This window comes from Ctenocephalides felis, unplaced genomic scaffold, assembly GCF_003426905.1.
Source record: "Ctenocephalides felis isolate EL2017-DRISC unplaced genomic scaffold, ASM342690v1 CF-g0.4_SCAFFOLD_01604, whole genome shotgun sequence".
In the NCBI taxonomy this organism is placed as follows: Eukaryota; Metazoa; Arthropoda; class Insecta; order Siphonaptera; family Pulicidae; genus Ctenocephalides; species Ctenocephalides felis.
In genome coordinates, this window is record NW_020537758.1 from 36,718,058 (window position 1) to 36,734,612 (window position 16,555).

General features: G+C 27.6%; 1 protein-coding gene across 2 annotated transcripts in view; it reads left to right on the forward strand.

Annotated features, from left to right (window-relative positions):
• Positions 1 to 6,695: 6,695 nt before the first annotated feature.
• The window catches only part of LOC113372261 (carbonic anhydrase-related protein 10-like), a 448,128-nt gene continuing 438,268 nt past the window's right edge, over positions 6,696 to 16,555 (forward strand). For both annotated transcript variants that reach the window (XM_026612587.1, XM_026612586.1), the window contains exons 1-2: positions 6,696 to 6,740; positions 6,818 to 7,001. The gene's annotated coding sequence lies outside the window, so the exon portion shown is untranslated. The remainder of the gene's footprint in view (positions 6,741 to 6,817; positions 7,002 to 16,555) is intronic.

Genomic DNA, 16,555 nt, shown 5'->3' on the forward strand with positions numbered 1-16,555 from the left:
TATAAATAATGGTCCACCAATGGATCAATTCACCATCCGGTGTAATTGGTTTCAACCCACAAAATTCATTTCGAACAAGTCTCAACTTGTCTTTGTGCAATTTCTGTATCAAAATCGCTGGATCAAAATATTTGCACTATTGTATATAGTTGTTTTTTGGATTTTATTTCAAACAGTTACATTTCACTATCACCATTAACAAATTGACGTTTTTACATGATTATATTATACCTTGTCATAAAAGGTGCAGAAGCTAAAGATTGTTACACGTATGCAGTATTAATAAAATATCTCATGAAAATATTAAATAATATTTAAAAGGGACAAATGAATAATATAAATCATTTTCAGAAAAAATGTACTAAATAGTTCCAAAATAATATCGACGATACTTGTCACTCTCGAGATTTGGAATAAATGATGCTTTGAAATCAAGTAAATATGTATAATAAGTTTGATTTAGCCATGGCTTCAATATTAGTTTTCTAAAATCTTATTTTATTTTGATGTACAGAAATACTATTATCATATTTATAAAAGTATCGAGCTTATATATTGTTTAAATAATAGTACTGGTAGTACTATGAATGTTATGATACATATGTTATACATATCCAGTATTAATAAAATATGTTATCAAAAATAATAAATATTATATAAGAGGGACAAATAAATTATTTTTTGAAAAAAATGTACTAAATAGTTCCAAAACAATTTACACAATACTTGTTACTCCCAAGGTTTAGAAATAATGATATTTTGAAATTAAGTAAATATGTATAAGTCTGATTTAGCCATGATTTCAATACTTGATTTCTAAAATATTATTTCTTTTTGAAGTACTGAAATACTATTGTCATATTTATAAAAGCCTAAAGCTTTAAATATATGAAGTTTAAATAATAGTACTCAAAGTAATAGATTTTAAGACGAATATTTTATTCTCGTGTTCATCGTCTTTTGTTATTTGATTACATATCAAATATTAGTTTTATAATGACATTTATAATAACAAAACTCATGATATATTGCTTTCCTAATTATAGTTTTATAATTAGATAAGTTAGCAATAGTAGGTTATTCCATAGTATTGTGAGTTTTAAATTTTAAGAATAATGATAAGATAGGTATAAAAATTTTGCTGTAAATTAACTATAAAATCATTAATAATAAATTAGCTATGAAATCATTAATCAGCTACAATATAAGTTTATTCATAATATGTCATCTGGTGTTCAAAAAAACTTTAAAACAAATTGGTATAATACATACAAAATAAACTATGTCTTACATATTTCAAAAATCATGAGACATCTTTTTATGACCTGAATATTTATTGAACAATAATTAGTTTGAACTAGTAATGATATATAATTTAATTTATTTTGAAGTAGAAGTTAAAAAACTATGAAGTTAAAGTTTAGAAATCATCATTTCTTATAATTCATTTGAGTCAATTGAGCGACTTATCAAAGCATTTCTTGTAATTACTTTAAATATAACAAATTTTAAACTTTTTGCACAGAATGATAAGAATGATTATTAAATTTTGCAATAATTATATATTTTTATATTAAATTTAATATATTACGGTATGTGCCACTTGTATTCATAACTTTTAAGAATAAAAAAATTGCTGGTGCAGTAAAATAAAGCAGATGTTTCTTGAACAATTGAAATTGGACGCTCTGTTCTCCCAAAAATTGAATTACCATTTTGTCTTGTATCTTTGAAATGGGTGCTCCTGCCTTTGCCAAAAACTAATCAGCAGAAATCTTGGCAATAAATCATATATACTCTAGCACCAAATTTTAATTAATGAAAATATCTAAACACAGGTTTTAAGAGCTTTCTTAAATATATCCAGTTTTATGTAGGTCTGTATGGCCAATGCAAAATTTTGTAGATTTTTAATATAGTCATTTGGCTTAGCATATATCTACCACATTTTTAAGTAGAATATACCATTAGTTTTAGTATTCATATATTTACTCCATAAACTATTGCATATATCTATATATATACATAGATAAATCTATAGTAATATAAATTATTAACTTCCGATAGGGCAAGTTATAATAGGCAAAAAAAAATCGAAAATAATTTGTTTTATATATCTTTACGTTTCAAAGGTTTCTGAACATTTTTGCATACCTTAGAAAAAATTGATGTATGTGTTTGTGTGTGTGCGGATACAAATTTTTGTCGACGATTTCGGGAACACTGATGAACCGATTTGAATAATTAAAAAAATATTCGATTTGCTTATTGAACATATGTACATCAAATTATCATATCTTTTATAGAGATTTTAATAATGTGTACACATTTTGTGTAATTTTTTTTGGGTTCCGTACCAAGATTTTTAATTACGGTACGGAAAGATCCAGCAATTTGCCTTAAGGCACACTGTCATGTACCCCACTAGTTTTTTTTAATCTGAAGCTGTAACAGTAAATGCTAATACAATATTTACCCACGTTTTGATACAATACTGAACCATCAATGCAAGTCTAATGTTGAAACTTCCAACCTCCTCTCCAAAGTTGGACAATGTCGAACATGGAGCAATGTTCCACGAAGGACGTTATATAAACGTATGGGGTTTATAGTATCATGTGTCTGTATGATGGGCAGAGGCAAAACTTGAAGTTGACACGTCTTTTCTAAAGGACGCCCAAGGGAGGTCGAAACAATCATCGGGCAAAAATGAACGCGTCCTAGTGGAAAAAGACGTTTTCTCTATAACACCTAGGTGGAAAATGTGCTTTGCATCGGTATAGAGAGAACTGACATGGCGCTATTTGTGCAATGTTTCTTGACGTAAAAATCTAGAACTTTGTGCATACTAAGGGTTACACTAAAAGCCCATTTTAGAAGAATATTTTTATGGAAAATTATTTGGTCAAACCGATTGTGTAATTACTAATTATGTATGAATTTTTAAAACTAAAGATATAAGATGCTTATTCAAACTATTAAGCTCTTTTTCTAATTTCTGTTTCATGAAATAATATGAAATAATAATTAAATTCCTATTTTTATACATGCGTGGTAGTGAAACAGAATATAACATGATAGTGAACAAACAATATATCCAAGACTATAATAAAATCCATTCGGAATTAAATCTATGGTATTAAAATAAAAATACTAGCAAATAGTCTGACTGATATTGAAATAATAGCAATTGTTTTTTCCGATCCAATGTTATATTTGGTATTTTCATATTTTGTTGGTCAAAAGTTTTTGTATTTTACAAGCATTTTTTTAAGTTTGCCTACAACCACAAATTAGTACAATTTATTTTTAAATCACATTTATTGATTTCAATTAAGTACAATTTTACATATTGACTTATAAAGGGTCAAATTCTTGTATAATAATCTAAAAATTGATTTATTTACATAATTTTACAAAATATGAAATATAATCGTAATTCTAACTTTGTTCAATATAGAATAATATTTGATAGACCATGAAACTTAATCAACATGATCTATTTTAATTTTAGGCCTAGAATTCTTTGAAATATGTCTCAAATCTTACAAGTTCAAGAATTGCTAGTAATCTAAAAAATAATGTTTAAAGACATACTAATTAGTGCTCATTCGTCATTTCTTCTTTTATTTCTTTATTTGATATGTTTCATAAATATTGTATTTCAGTCAGACAATTACCTTGTCTTTAAAATCGAAGCAATCTTCTTACATTTTCATTAATATTCTCTCATTTTTCTCTAATAGCTAATATGTTAACTAGTGGGGTGTATGGCATTGTGCCTTAAGGCAAATTGCTGGAATTTTCCGTACCGTAACGAAATATTCGAGGAATATTAAATGTTTTCAAATAGTTTATTATAAATACTGTAACATCGTCTAATATTTATAAGAATTATATAAACTGAATTGCAAAGTTGAAATTGTTTGTTTAAAGTATAATATGTATAATAAATAGTCAGAATTAAAAATAAAATCAAAATTATTTTCGATATACAAAAAAAAATTTTTCAAATCAATTATTTTGTTAAAACAAGCAGAAAGTTCTTTGAATAATTTAAATTGGACGCTTAGTTATCTCAAAAACTGTCATTTTTTGCACATTTCGCTCTGTATCTTCGAAATGGCTGGGCCTGTCTTTGCCAAAAACTAATAATCACTTCTCCCAATCATTACTAATTGAATGTTTTTTAGATCAATCAAATGCGATGCTCCGTTCTTTTAAAAACTTGATTTCTATTTTCTGCACTCTTTGCATTTTATCTCCGTAACTGCTGGAACTGCCTTTGCCAAAAACTAATCAGCACATCTCCCTATCAAAAGGAATCAAATGTTTTTTGATACATTCAAATCGGTTGATTTGTGTGCCCGAAAACGTGAACAAAGAATTGTATTCATACATGCATACACACACACATCCATTTTTTCTGAGGTATACTAAAATGTTCAAAAACCTTCAAAACGTCGAGAAACGCAAACATTTTCAATTTCGATTTTTGGACGATTACAATAACTCACCCTACGCGAAGTTAAAAACATATACTCATACGTCTGATTTTAAACATAATAAAAATCTCATATATTATAATTTGAATGTAAAATACACCAGTCAAAAATTTCTGAAAAATAATATAAATACAGTCCAGATAACTGGATAGATTTTCAAAATACTTGAAATTCAATTTTAGATTATCATTGGTCACTTTAGTTCTATCAGTAGGTATTTTTATTTTATTATCGAATTTATGTACTTACTTATAATAAATCAAGTTTTATGAATATTTTAACATAAATCCATTTTCTAAAACTTAAAAACTTCAAAGTTGCCTTCGATTTTGCTACAATAGCTCTAAATTCAATTTTGATACGATAGCTATATCTATAATTTCTAATGATATCCATTTGAATTATATATAACATTTTACGTTCTTTATAAATTTCTTGTATTCTTCTATAACTAAACCCGGTACTAGTTTGTATATTTATATAAAGTCTACTTGCATATTTTTTACAAACAAACTGATAAATGATCTTAATACTTCAGAGAATTTTCCAAATATTGTTCTAATTATCTTCATATTTGCTATAGAATATCCTAAAACATTAAAAAAACATTACATTATAAATTTGTTTTAAGTCCTTAATTCTATGTCGCAAATGTTTGAAAATTAAAATATTTACTTGTATTTCAATTAATCAGGACCTAAACAATTTAATATTTCATGCTTTATTTAATTCTACACGCGCACATTTTCATACAAATAACGCGCGATCGAAAAATATTTTCATCATATTTTTCAAAATTCAAATCTCCCGCTGCTTCAACGAATTGTTTAAATCATCAACAAAGACATTTTCTTGCTACATTCAGGATATAACACTCCGAAGAGCCATCAGCGGATAGGTGTTGAAAAAAGGAACTAAGATAGATCGCTTTATAAAGAATATCCTATCTACAATATGAAGTTTGATTTATCTTTGTTTACTCTTTCGCAATCTGACTCTGGAGGGGATGGACAGTCTTTCTCTTTCTGCAACCGCCAAGCGGAAGACATCTCCCATACAGGTGAATCATGCACGTGAGTATAAAATAAAATTTATTTTGATTTTATTACGTTGCATATATTTATTTGATCCGAGTTTAAATGATAGTAATGATGACTTATGTTTATTAAATAGTACTTTTATTATAATATATTAACAAATATACACTGGATTAAGGAGAATCGCTAGGTCTCAAGGGTCGAAACAAAATTTTGCGTATATTTTTCGAACGTATTTCTCACGCCTTGTTGACAAAGGCGTCTTGTATTTGGTAATTGTTGTGCATCGGCTTTAATTAACATCAATAATTTATGAGTTTATTTTTAATTATTCGCTTTAAATATATTCTAAAATATGTACATAGAATTTTTTTTATGTTTTGATTTTTTCAATATTTTAATTCATTCCTCGTGTGTACCTTAGAGTACTTTCTCGTATATAATAATTTGTACGCATCGATGTATTGGTGTTTAAATATGTGTTATTTCAATTTTAATTAATAGTATTAAATAAAGTTAATATTTTTCATTATTTGTATTTTTCTACCTGTATCGAGAGCATGTGCGTTGATTTGGGCTCGCCCATAAGTAAGCGGTTAAGAGCGACGGGACTTGTGTCAGAGGTCCCGGGTTCGATGCCCACTTCGAGCAGCCTGTTGTCAGGCAGCAGTGACAACGATTTTCACTTGGAAATATAGATAGCAATATGTTTCTAAGTGAAAATAGCCCTTGCCCGGCATTGTTGCACCAATAAAAAAATCAGCCCTATTAGATTAATTCTAATAACAAAATCATCAAATATGGATGGATTAAACATTGGGTTACCATCTAAAAAATATGAAGTGAAGAGAAGTTTCACCGAACAGCTCATAGGACGTAAGGTTCTGATTGCTGTTAAAAAAAATATTCAAAAAAAAGTGCGTTGATTTTATTATTAGTATTACAATTTTTATTTTAATATTACTACGGGCTTTGTTAATTTTTGTTCTTCAAATGCCAATAAACTAATTCTAGAATGCATTCAAGATTTCATTTATATTTTCCGTGTTAATTGTTAGCAATTTGAAGTTGTACCTTAAGTAAGTCAATGAAAACATATATGGCATAGAAGCACAATTCAATATTTATAATACTAATAATACTATTTTATTTACAGATCTGTTGTCTCTGTGGGATCTACATTTGTAATGAGACTCGGGTATGTATCAGAATATAAAATTAAATGTTATTTAAATAATGATATGTGATTTATTTATATTTAAACTTTTTTTTCAGATGTTTCTCCAATTCGCGTTTTAGTTTCGCGTACGTTTGTGTTTAGTGTGACTTTTTACATTATTTTTTTATTAATTTGAGGTTCAAATTTAGTGTGTAATTATAGTGTATAATAAGTGCTTGTTAAAATTATAGTGCCTAGACAATATTAAAATATGATGTATTTATATTGTTATATAAAGTGGTGAGTTATTAAATATTTTATCATTATTTGTTCATTTATTTCAATACTAATTCGTTACCTAATCTGCATATGCAAATTATACGAAATAACATATACAATTCCAAAGAAGGTTCGTGATATTAGATAACAATATTATTTACGCAACTTTGGTCCTAACAAGTTTTAACCGTCTGAAGGTGTTATGACTTATTATAATTTATTATTATAATTAGTTAGCTAGTTTTTACAAATAGAAGTGCAAAATGGTATCAAAAATATTTTGAGAATTTATAATTTATTCGTTTATCTACATTTTCATTGATAGTTCAATACGAAAAATAAATTATTTGAGATTCAGTTTGGACATATCGATTGAGTCATACCAATGACTATACAATTTTTCGTATCAAAAACAAGCACACAATATTGAAAAAAAAACTGCCCTATCGAAGCCTATATACATTTTTTTGCGTTATTACAGTTATTTTATAGCTTATATACTACTGTGTTATTTCTGCCTCACCGGTGAATGTGCACATTCACTAAAATATTCACATTATCCGTACACACATATATATATATATATATATATATATATATATATATATATATATATATATATATATATATATCATTATTTTAAGATATCCCACTATCAGGTTGATGCAAAATGAATTTATTTTCGTAATTATTAACAAGTTGTGAACTTAATTAAGTATTAGAATTTTTTTTAACGAATTAATATTTGTAGGTGACCTTTCCCATTTGTAAAATATTTGGAAGCATTTTAAAACATCCTCTGATTTTTAATTAATATGAAACTTCGTACACTTGTTTCAACTTCCCTAACTGGCTTATTGGTCGAGTTAATTGCTCTCATGCACGAGATAAATCCCAACTTTCTGTACACGTAGCTACTTGCTTTGTACAAATATAGTAAAGCTATGGGCTTTATATTTATGGTACTTGAAAACATTCATATACCTTTATATGTGCTTCAAACCTTTTCTTGCTCTAAATGCAAATTTTATGCATGAAATGAATTTATTTCAATTTGGAAATGGTTCCCTATATGAGTATACGTGCAGTAGGAAATGGAGTTACGTCAAAAAAAGATACTCGTAATAAAGTTTTAAAGTTTTTTTGTCTTGTTAATGTTTAACGTAATACACTCTGTTTTGTCATGAATATATTTATCTAGACATCAAAATACATATATGAATTTACGCTTCTATCCATTTATAACTTTTTAAAAATTCTTGTTAACTTTCATAATTACTATGTATGGAAAATTAGCTTTGTCAATGAAATATTCTACCAACTTGTTTTACAGAATTGAATATTTGATTGTCATCTGAAGAACCTGAATGTACTTTGTCAGTTTTACATGAATTGACCCTTTTTGGTAATCCCTTTGCAGCAGGTTTTCAAACAAATATAAAATGCAGTAACTTTTTGAAGGAAGATTTAAAGCAGTTGTTCTCAACTTAATAAATCATTTCATATAATAAATAAATAAATATATATATATATAGTGATAGTAATGAATTAAAATGGTTTTATAAATAATACCAAACACTTTTCTTCTACATTAACTTTATATTAAAATTCTAAGTTACATTTGTTTTGAGACTGTGATTTATTCCATGATCGGAATGTTTAATCTTAGTCATTTCATGTCATTTTTTACTCATTTTTTTTTTATAATAAAGTGATTATCAAGCATCTTATCATTATACAATCTTAATTACGCGCCAACTTTTCAAGATACCTTGCCAATACACTTTAGTAGGTTTCTTAAGAGGCCTTCGCAAATTTACCGATATTAAAAATTTAAAATTCATAGTTTAACAAAAAGTCTTGATTCTTGAAAACATGGGGCAAATGTGTTTTTTTTTCTGTGGTCCTAGAAATATTATTTACGGTTACGAATCCAATAAATTAATAAAAATTTATCACAACCAGAAAATGGTCACTATTTAACCTTTTAGACTCATAAGTTCTAAAAACGTGATTTTTTTTTTCTAAATTTATTCAGGACAGTTATGTCAATCTTATCACCCAGTATCGTCTCGACTTTAAGGTCGTACCAGACCCTGTATATTATATGACCAATATCCTAAAATATTGGATTCATTAACTTTCCATACATTTCGGCATATAATTTTGCCATCATCAATGTTATAATAAATAATTACTCCAAAAATGTCAGTAACTGAGAAATAATTAGTGGTGATTATATTTGAATAGCAATGATTTTTACAAATTTTGAAAAAACTTGACATTAGCACGCTCTACTAAATTGATAAATACGTGGGTTTACAGGGTTTCACATTTTGTGTATAGGGTTTCACAAAGATGGTTCCAGAAAAAAATAGAAATATATTTTGGTTTAAACATAAACATATTTTTTATCTATTATTATTGACTGCTTATATTATGGCATAGCATCAATTATGTATACATTTTATTCATTATTATAAATGTAATTCAATTATTTATCTAATATTTTTTGCTGTTTTTCCATTATTATCTTAGTAATTGAGGTGAAATTACAACTTTTAGCGCAAAGAATTTGGAGTTGGCTGGAGATTGAATAGACTTTATTATAAAAAACTTAATGAGGAACATTAATATTTTAATACTTTCAGCTCTTTTATTTTGAAATATCTAAATTAATCTTACTTTAATTAGTAATTATTTAATAAGCATTACAAGAGCCAAACATAATCTTATCATTGACTAGGGTTTGCTGGAATCCATTGATGTCGGTTCCCAGACTGTCGAAAATACTTTTATTTCTTGTTCTTCGAAACCGCTGGACCTGCCTTTTCCAAAAACACTAATCAGCACTCCTTATCAATAGGAATCGTATGCATTTTGAAATCGGTTAATTTGTGGTGCCAAGAACCTGGACAAAATATTGTATCCATACACACATCCACGTACATTGATTTACATTATATACAATATTATCAAAAATATTTATCCATTTTTATGCAAAAACACTCATCCATTTTTTGTAAGGTATGCTAAAATGTTCAGAAACCTTCGAAACGTGAAGATATGCAAAAAATTTCATTTTCGATTTTGAGACGATTTACCCTATGGGAAGCTGAAAAATAAAAAAATGTATATTTTAAAATTCCTTTATATTCCATTGGTGGTGGGATTTAATTTTAATTTGCAACAGATGACAACATGAAAACTTTACAGATCTTTATTTCTTCCTAATAACGTGACTTACAAAATTTTATAAATTGTTTTAAAGTCTCATATTAAAATTATTTCCCTATGATTTCAAGTTTATTATTTGCAACGTTTTGCGGTTTGGTTTCGTCCCTCGCTCGTCGTTCGGCCACATCTGTCTACCTTAGTGTCTTACTTGTCTGACCCTCTTTTTAAGCGTTGTTACGCAATGGCCTTTAAATCTGTAGGAGGTTTCCTAAATCCTCAGACAGTATTTGCAAGGGTGTCATTCTACTTACTGAGGGAAAGGAAAGGAAAGGAAAGGAAAAACACTTCGCCTTTTTATTCCGAATGGGTAATTCGGAAAACTTTTGTTGTAAAAGAATTTTTTGCCTCTCTTCATCGAGGTTGAGTTGATATACGGACTACGGGAAGTTGATTTATTTGATTTGGATTGAACATGTTTTTCAATTGTATTTGTTAGATTTTTGTACGTTAAATCCTGCGTATATAATTGTGGCATATTAAAAATTCATATCATACTTTACATTATTCACTCCCATCGTAGAACTAAAATTTCTATAAAATGTATCTAATTTAAATGCTTTTATTATACATTTTTTATCAGGCGGAATATTTTAATCAGAAAATACATTATAAAATGCAGTTATTTGAAAATGATGAAACATTTTATATATGGGGATTTTAATACTAGAATGTTAATTCCATGTAAGGTGAAATAATTTATCATTGTTGTGTTTTAATGATATCATTCAATAAAAATCATTCTATTTTGAGAGTTTGCGATCAACACATGTCTTTATTAATCAAGAAATTCTTGTTTGAGATATTTCTAATTAAAATTAAATGTAATTTAAAAAAATATCTTGAGTTATTTTGTACACGTAGGACAATTGGCAGGGGTTTTACTGGGTTTTAACTTATTTTTCATATATGTTTGCATATTTAATTGGCTTAAACTGTGAGAATTTTAGAGTTCTTACAATTTCAATACAAAATACAAATTTGGAGTAGGTGAAAATTGCAATAATAGCACTTGTAGTATTTTTAACTGTCGCTTTCACAAATTTCTACTAGCATTTTGCTTTAATTAAACTAAACTATGAATTCATGGGTTAGAATTGCAACTTTAGCACTATATCCATTGAATTTCTAAAATTAAAATATCACTGGTTTTAGTACATTTATAGCAACAGACAATATTATGAAAAATTTTAATTTTATATGTTTTTTTTATTATTATTTTTATTCAACTACTATATCCTCTATTATTTGATATGATAAAGTTCTGGCATAAATTATAACAATTTGATGCCCTAATTATAACTAAAATAGTCATGTAACTAGTTATTTAATTCATTCTAATATAATGATGATTTAAAATGAATGCCTACATAGTTTTTTTGAAATTTTTAAAGTATTTTGAAAATTGGTATTATTTTTGTACTAAGAATTTTGTTTTGATTATTTTTGTTTATTTTACCACACAATGATTGATCCCAAATACAAATATTACTAATTTAACACTTTCGACTCGGGAGTCGGACTGCCAGTCGGTACGCTGCGCTCGGAATATTATAGTGCTATACTTATCTCTCAACTCGGAATTTTTTTTTGTATCGGATTTTTTCAAAATGTTGTTATATTGCTATTAAATATAGTTATTATGATAATAAAATAGAAAATTTTGAAAATTAAAAAAAATTGCACTCAAAACCATGCTTTATTGTTTAAAAAATCATTTCTTCACAGATCTTTATTAGAATTACGGGGATCATGAGCTAATAAATTAATTTTGTTATATATTTATTTATAAAATTAATAAATCAATCAATAAATGAAAGTAATAGTAAATTAATTTTTAAATTAATTTACTCGGCGGCATCCGAGTCGAAAGGGTTAAATTATTTAATTGAATTTTATTTCAATTATTTTATAATATTTGGGGCCTTGATGAGAGAGTGATTAGCGCTTAGATTTACAATCAGGGGTATGAAAAGTCGATCATCGTTACAAGAAACCCTGATATCAAGCAGTAGCAATATGGACTTTTACTTGGGAATAAATATTTCAGATATATTGCGAAGTAAAACTAACCTTTTCAGGGGTTGCACTAAATTAAATAATAAGTCCGATTAGATGAATTCTAATAATAAATAAATTATGAATGGATCAACTGCTGGGTAACCATCTAAAAATACTACGTAAGAAGTTTTTAACCCAATATCTTATAAGACGTAAGGTTTTGATTGCAATTAAAATATGATGAAAAAAAATAGTTAACTGTATCCATATGAAAATGTGAGTGTATTCAATTTTCACCACAAAGTTTATATATGTCAACTATTACTACTATTTTTTTAAGAACTACAGAATCATCCTTGTTGTTTTGTAAATTGTTGCATATATAATATTACTTTGATACGAGTATAAATCGTAAAAGACATTTATAACCATGCTCTCGACTCTTTTGAGTCGAATACGTGTGCGAAACGTGACATGTGGGGCAAATGGCCGTTTGAAATTCTAAAACTCCGATAAATAACCGATATATCATTATTTAAATATCGTAGCTTGCTCGATGATATTTGCTGTTTGATTTATGACCCTAGAAATATCCGCAGAAACGTTAAATGTATTTCTGAATGATCGCTTTAACGTCTCGTTAAATTTGTTCGCATTTTTATCTTACGAGCAAATTTTGTTCGGATAAAATCTGACACTTTGTATAAACTATTTAAAAAAAATCTGAAAACACAATATGTTCTAAGAACAAAATATTAAATTATGCTTTCCTGAATTTATGCATTTTTGGATACTAATACAATACAATACAATAAATTCATTGTTAGTTTATATAATTTCACAAAAAACATGTGAAATTTAAATTATTATTAAAATTTTATTAGCAGTATATTTAAGAAAGATCAATTGATTTACTGACCAAGTATTGATCCCAAATTGAAAAATACTGACTTTAGTTATCTTGAAAATTTATTCCAATATTTATGCCAAATGTTTGAGATTTTGTATGGAAATGTATTGTGATATTTGGATTTCAGAGTTTTATATAATTTTTAAAATGCTCTGTTAATTTCTGGTTAGTTTCTGCTAATCAGATGCATTTTCATCTAGCGACGACAGAAGTTTCTTGTGATAAGTTCTCACATATTTTTATAATTAAAATAAAATTATTAGGAAAAATTATAAATTAGCACATGAGTAATTCAGTGTTGTGATATATTAAAATACGTTTTTATCTGAAAAACGGCAGCAAATTCTTGTAATAAATTCCTACATAATTTTGTACTCCAAATAAAATTATTTGGAGAAAATATTGATTAGCACATGAGTAATTTAGAGTTACGTTTTATATTTAGATTTATGAACTGAAATGAATAGCTGCTGACCGTTTCTATATATTTGCATAAGCGAAAACATGCAGTTCGTTTAATTAAACGTAGGATTTATTAATATTTTTGCATTGTTGGCAGTATGTGCTCTATTTAGATAGACCCAGCTAGCTAATTTTGACCTATTTTTTGGAATTGCTTTTATGGAATATTTATTTGGGAGTGATGTTATTAGTATTTATGAATATGTTTTTATTTGCACTTGGAATGAAATGTAAGACAAATCAACAAACACTGGTTTATCTTTTTTGTAATGTAATTGATTTATCTTACTACTTTTATTAGTTCAGTAAAATGAAAATGTTTTCTAAAATCTATGAAGTTCAATTTTTCTAAATGAAAAAGTAATTACCTCGGATATGTGTACACAACATTCATAGTTCATGCTCATTTTATTTTATTATTCATTATCCCAAAATTGTCAAATTATGAATTTTATTAATTCTAAACTTAAATTTAAAAAATGACAGTCAGCAGCTTAGCAGTTTAATGTTTTATGCTTTTATATTTATAAATTTATATTAAAATACTCCCATCATATTTTCCGTATGAAAATTTCAAATTGTTTGTTAATAAAGTTTTAAGATTTAACTTGAGATTTGTCAAAATTGTACATTCGCGCAAATATTTTTTCCAAACACAATTACTTAATATTATTTCAATGTATACATCTTGATAATTTGAATTTATAAAACTAAAAAAGCAAACATTATGTTGATGTTTTCTAGTTTTTATGATCTACTGAAAATATCAAAAATAATTCAGATAAATAAGCATACTAAAAATAATCACGGTTCATGCAAAGCTATGCTAAATCAACTGAAATCATTTATGAAACGAAAAAGTAAATATTGGATTTTACGTTTCGCTTGGGATATAATTTTAATTCAACTTCTGTATATTTACCTTTATACTTGTTTACGCAGATATACAAGACACGTATATAATATGTAATATAATCGATTTATGTATTTCGAAAAATTAAAAAAAAATTAAACATATCGCGTATTAATATGTAAATAGAAAAACGTTTATTATTGTTAACCACTTGAAAATAGATCTACAAAATATGAAGGTTCATGATAATAAATTACCAAGTAAACTTTCAACATGATTCAGACATTAGGGCAGATGTAATCAAAGATGTATTAACAATCGAATTATTACAGTTACACTGACTGAATTATTATATAAGTTAGAATTAAATATTATTCCCATCGAATTACGAGCTAACGATATTCAAAATAAGAAAATGTAATAAAATTCGAAAGAGTTTAATTGGGAATCGCGTTGATTAGTTTCGTAAAATAATAAAATAAATAATAAAATGTTTAATTTTATTTGAGAAACCTTGCAGTCTGAAATAACATACTATAAATAAAACTCAATGTTTTATATCTTTATTTGAACAGAGACCATAACATCAGGATTCAATTAAATTAGATAAAACTTCTTATAAGCCTTGATAATTAAGGTTTTTTTGTAAGTGGAAGCATAATTCTCAATTCTATAACGAAGTCAACACAACCAATATCTATATTTATAAACTTTTCTAAGCTATTGTATCTGAAATAATTTTTCCATTTTCATACATAAAAGTGCGAACAATATAGGTCGCTGTTACTTGAAAGTCACAAATCATTAATACCTAAAAATTGTTCAAGTATATTTTGTTTTTGATTTGCTTAAATAGGCCTACAATTACGGTTACGGTTATCTTATTTTGTGGTGTGAAACAAATATTTACCCATAGAGGATAAACTAATTACATCAGATTCACAGATTGCAACCGTAACTGTATCCCGTCTCGGTCATAATTATTTTTTATTGATGAAGCAATAGCGCCCAAGGGCTATTAACTTGGAATAATGTTCAAAGAATTGAATTTAACGGCTATATAAAAGGAATTTAATATAAACTTGTTTTATAAAATACGAAGTTTAACATACTAGTTAAAATATTTCATTCGATGGATACCGTGGTGAACATCATTTATCGCAATTGATAAATACCGAGGTGGACAAACCGCAAGGTTGACAGTGTGAAAATAGATCCACTCTGCATAAATACTAATGATAATAAAGTGCCAAGCAAACTTTCAACTTGATTCAAACATTTGAACAATTGTAATCAAAAACCAAGTTTGTATTTACCTTAGCGTCGCTCGGTCGTTGTAGTGCAACGGCCGACTGAACAAATATGCAAGTGTAGAGTTTCCGTTGGCACGTTCACGTGCCGGTCGCGCGACCCACGTCGCGCCTGCGCCTGCGCCTCCGGCGGTTGATACTGTGTTTTCGCGGTGATCTTTGGTGTGTAAGCACACGCGTTCAAGCGTTCTGCCAGTGTACACGGACCGCGAGAGCTTTGTGACACGTGAGAGATTTTCGGTCCGACGTAAAGCTTTAAAGCCCCGTCTCGCAGTCACGAGCTTTGAGTGAAGTTGAATTCCAACGACGCGATTCGGATTGGCTGGCTACCTGTAAATGATTCAAATTGAAACGACTTCATTCATACTAATTTAATTCTTTAATCAGTGCTCCGTTAACATTATGTGTCTATAAATTATTTCCATTAATTTTTTTTTGTACTATCAAGCATAGTATTTCGTATCAATGACTTTGATACATGTTATAATGCCATGTTGAGGGAGTGACTTTCTGAGGCAAAATGTGTAAATATGAAGCGTCATGTGCGGGTATATGCAAGCAAGATGAGAAGAGCTTTTTGGTATAAGAGGTTTCTCGTGTGAATTATAACGGCAAAGAGACATTTGTGACACCTGCCTTATCAGAATATTGACTCTCCCCTAGACTGCTGTTTATCATTTCAAGCAATTTATTGCTCGAGAGCTTATATTTGAAAAATTCTACATCCAGTACATTTAAAGTAATCGTTTTTTTGCGTAGAAAAGTGTTTTAATTTGCGTGAAAGCAGATTATTTATTGGAGTGAC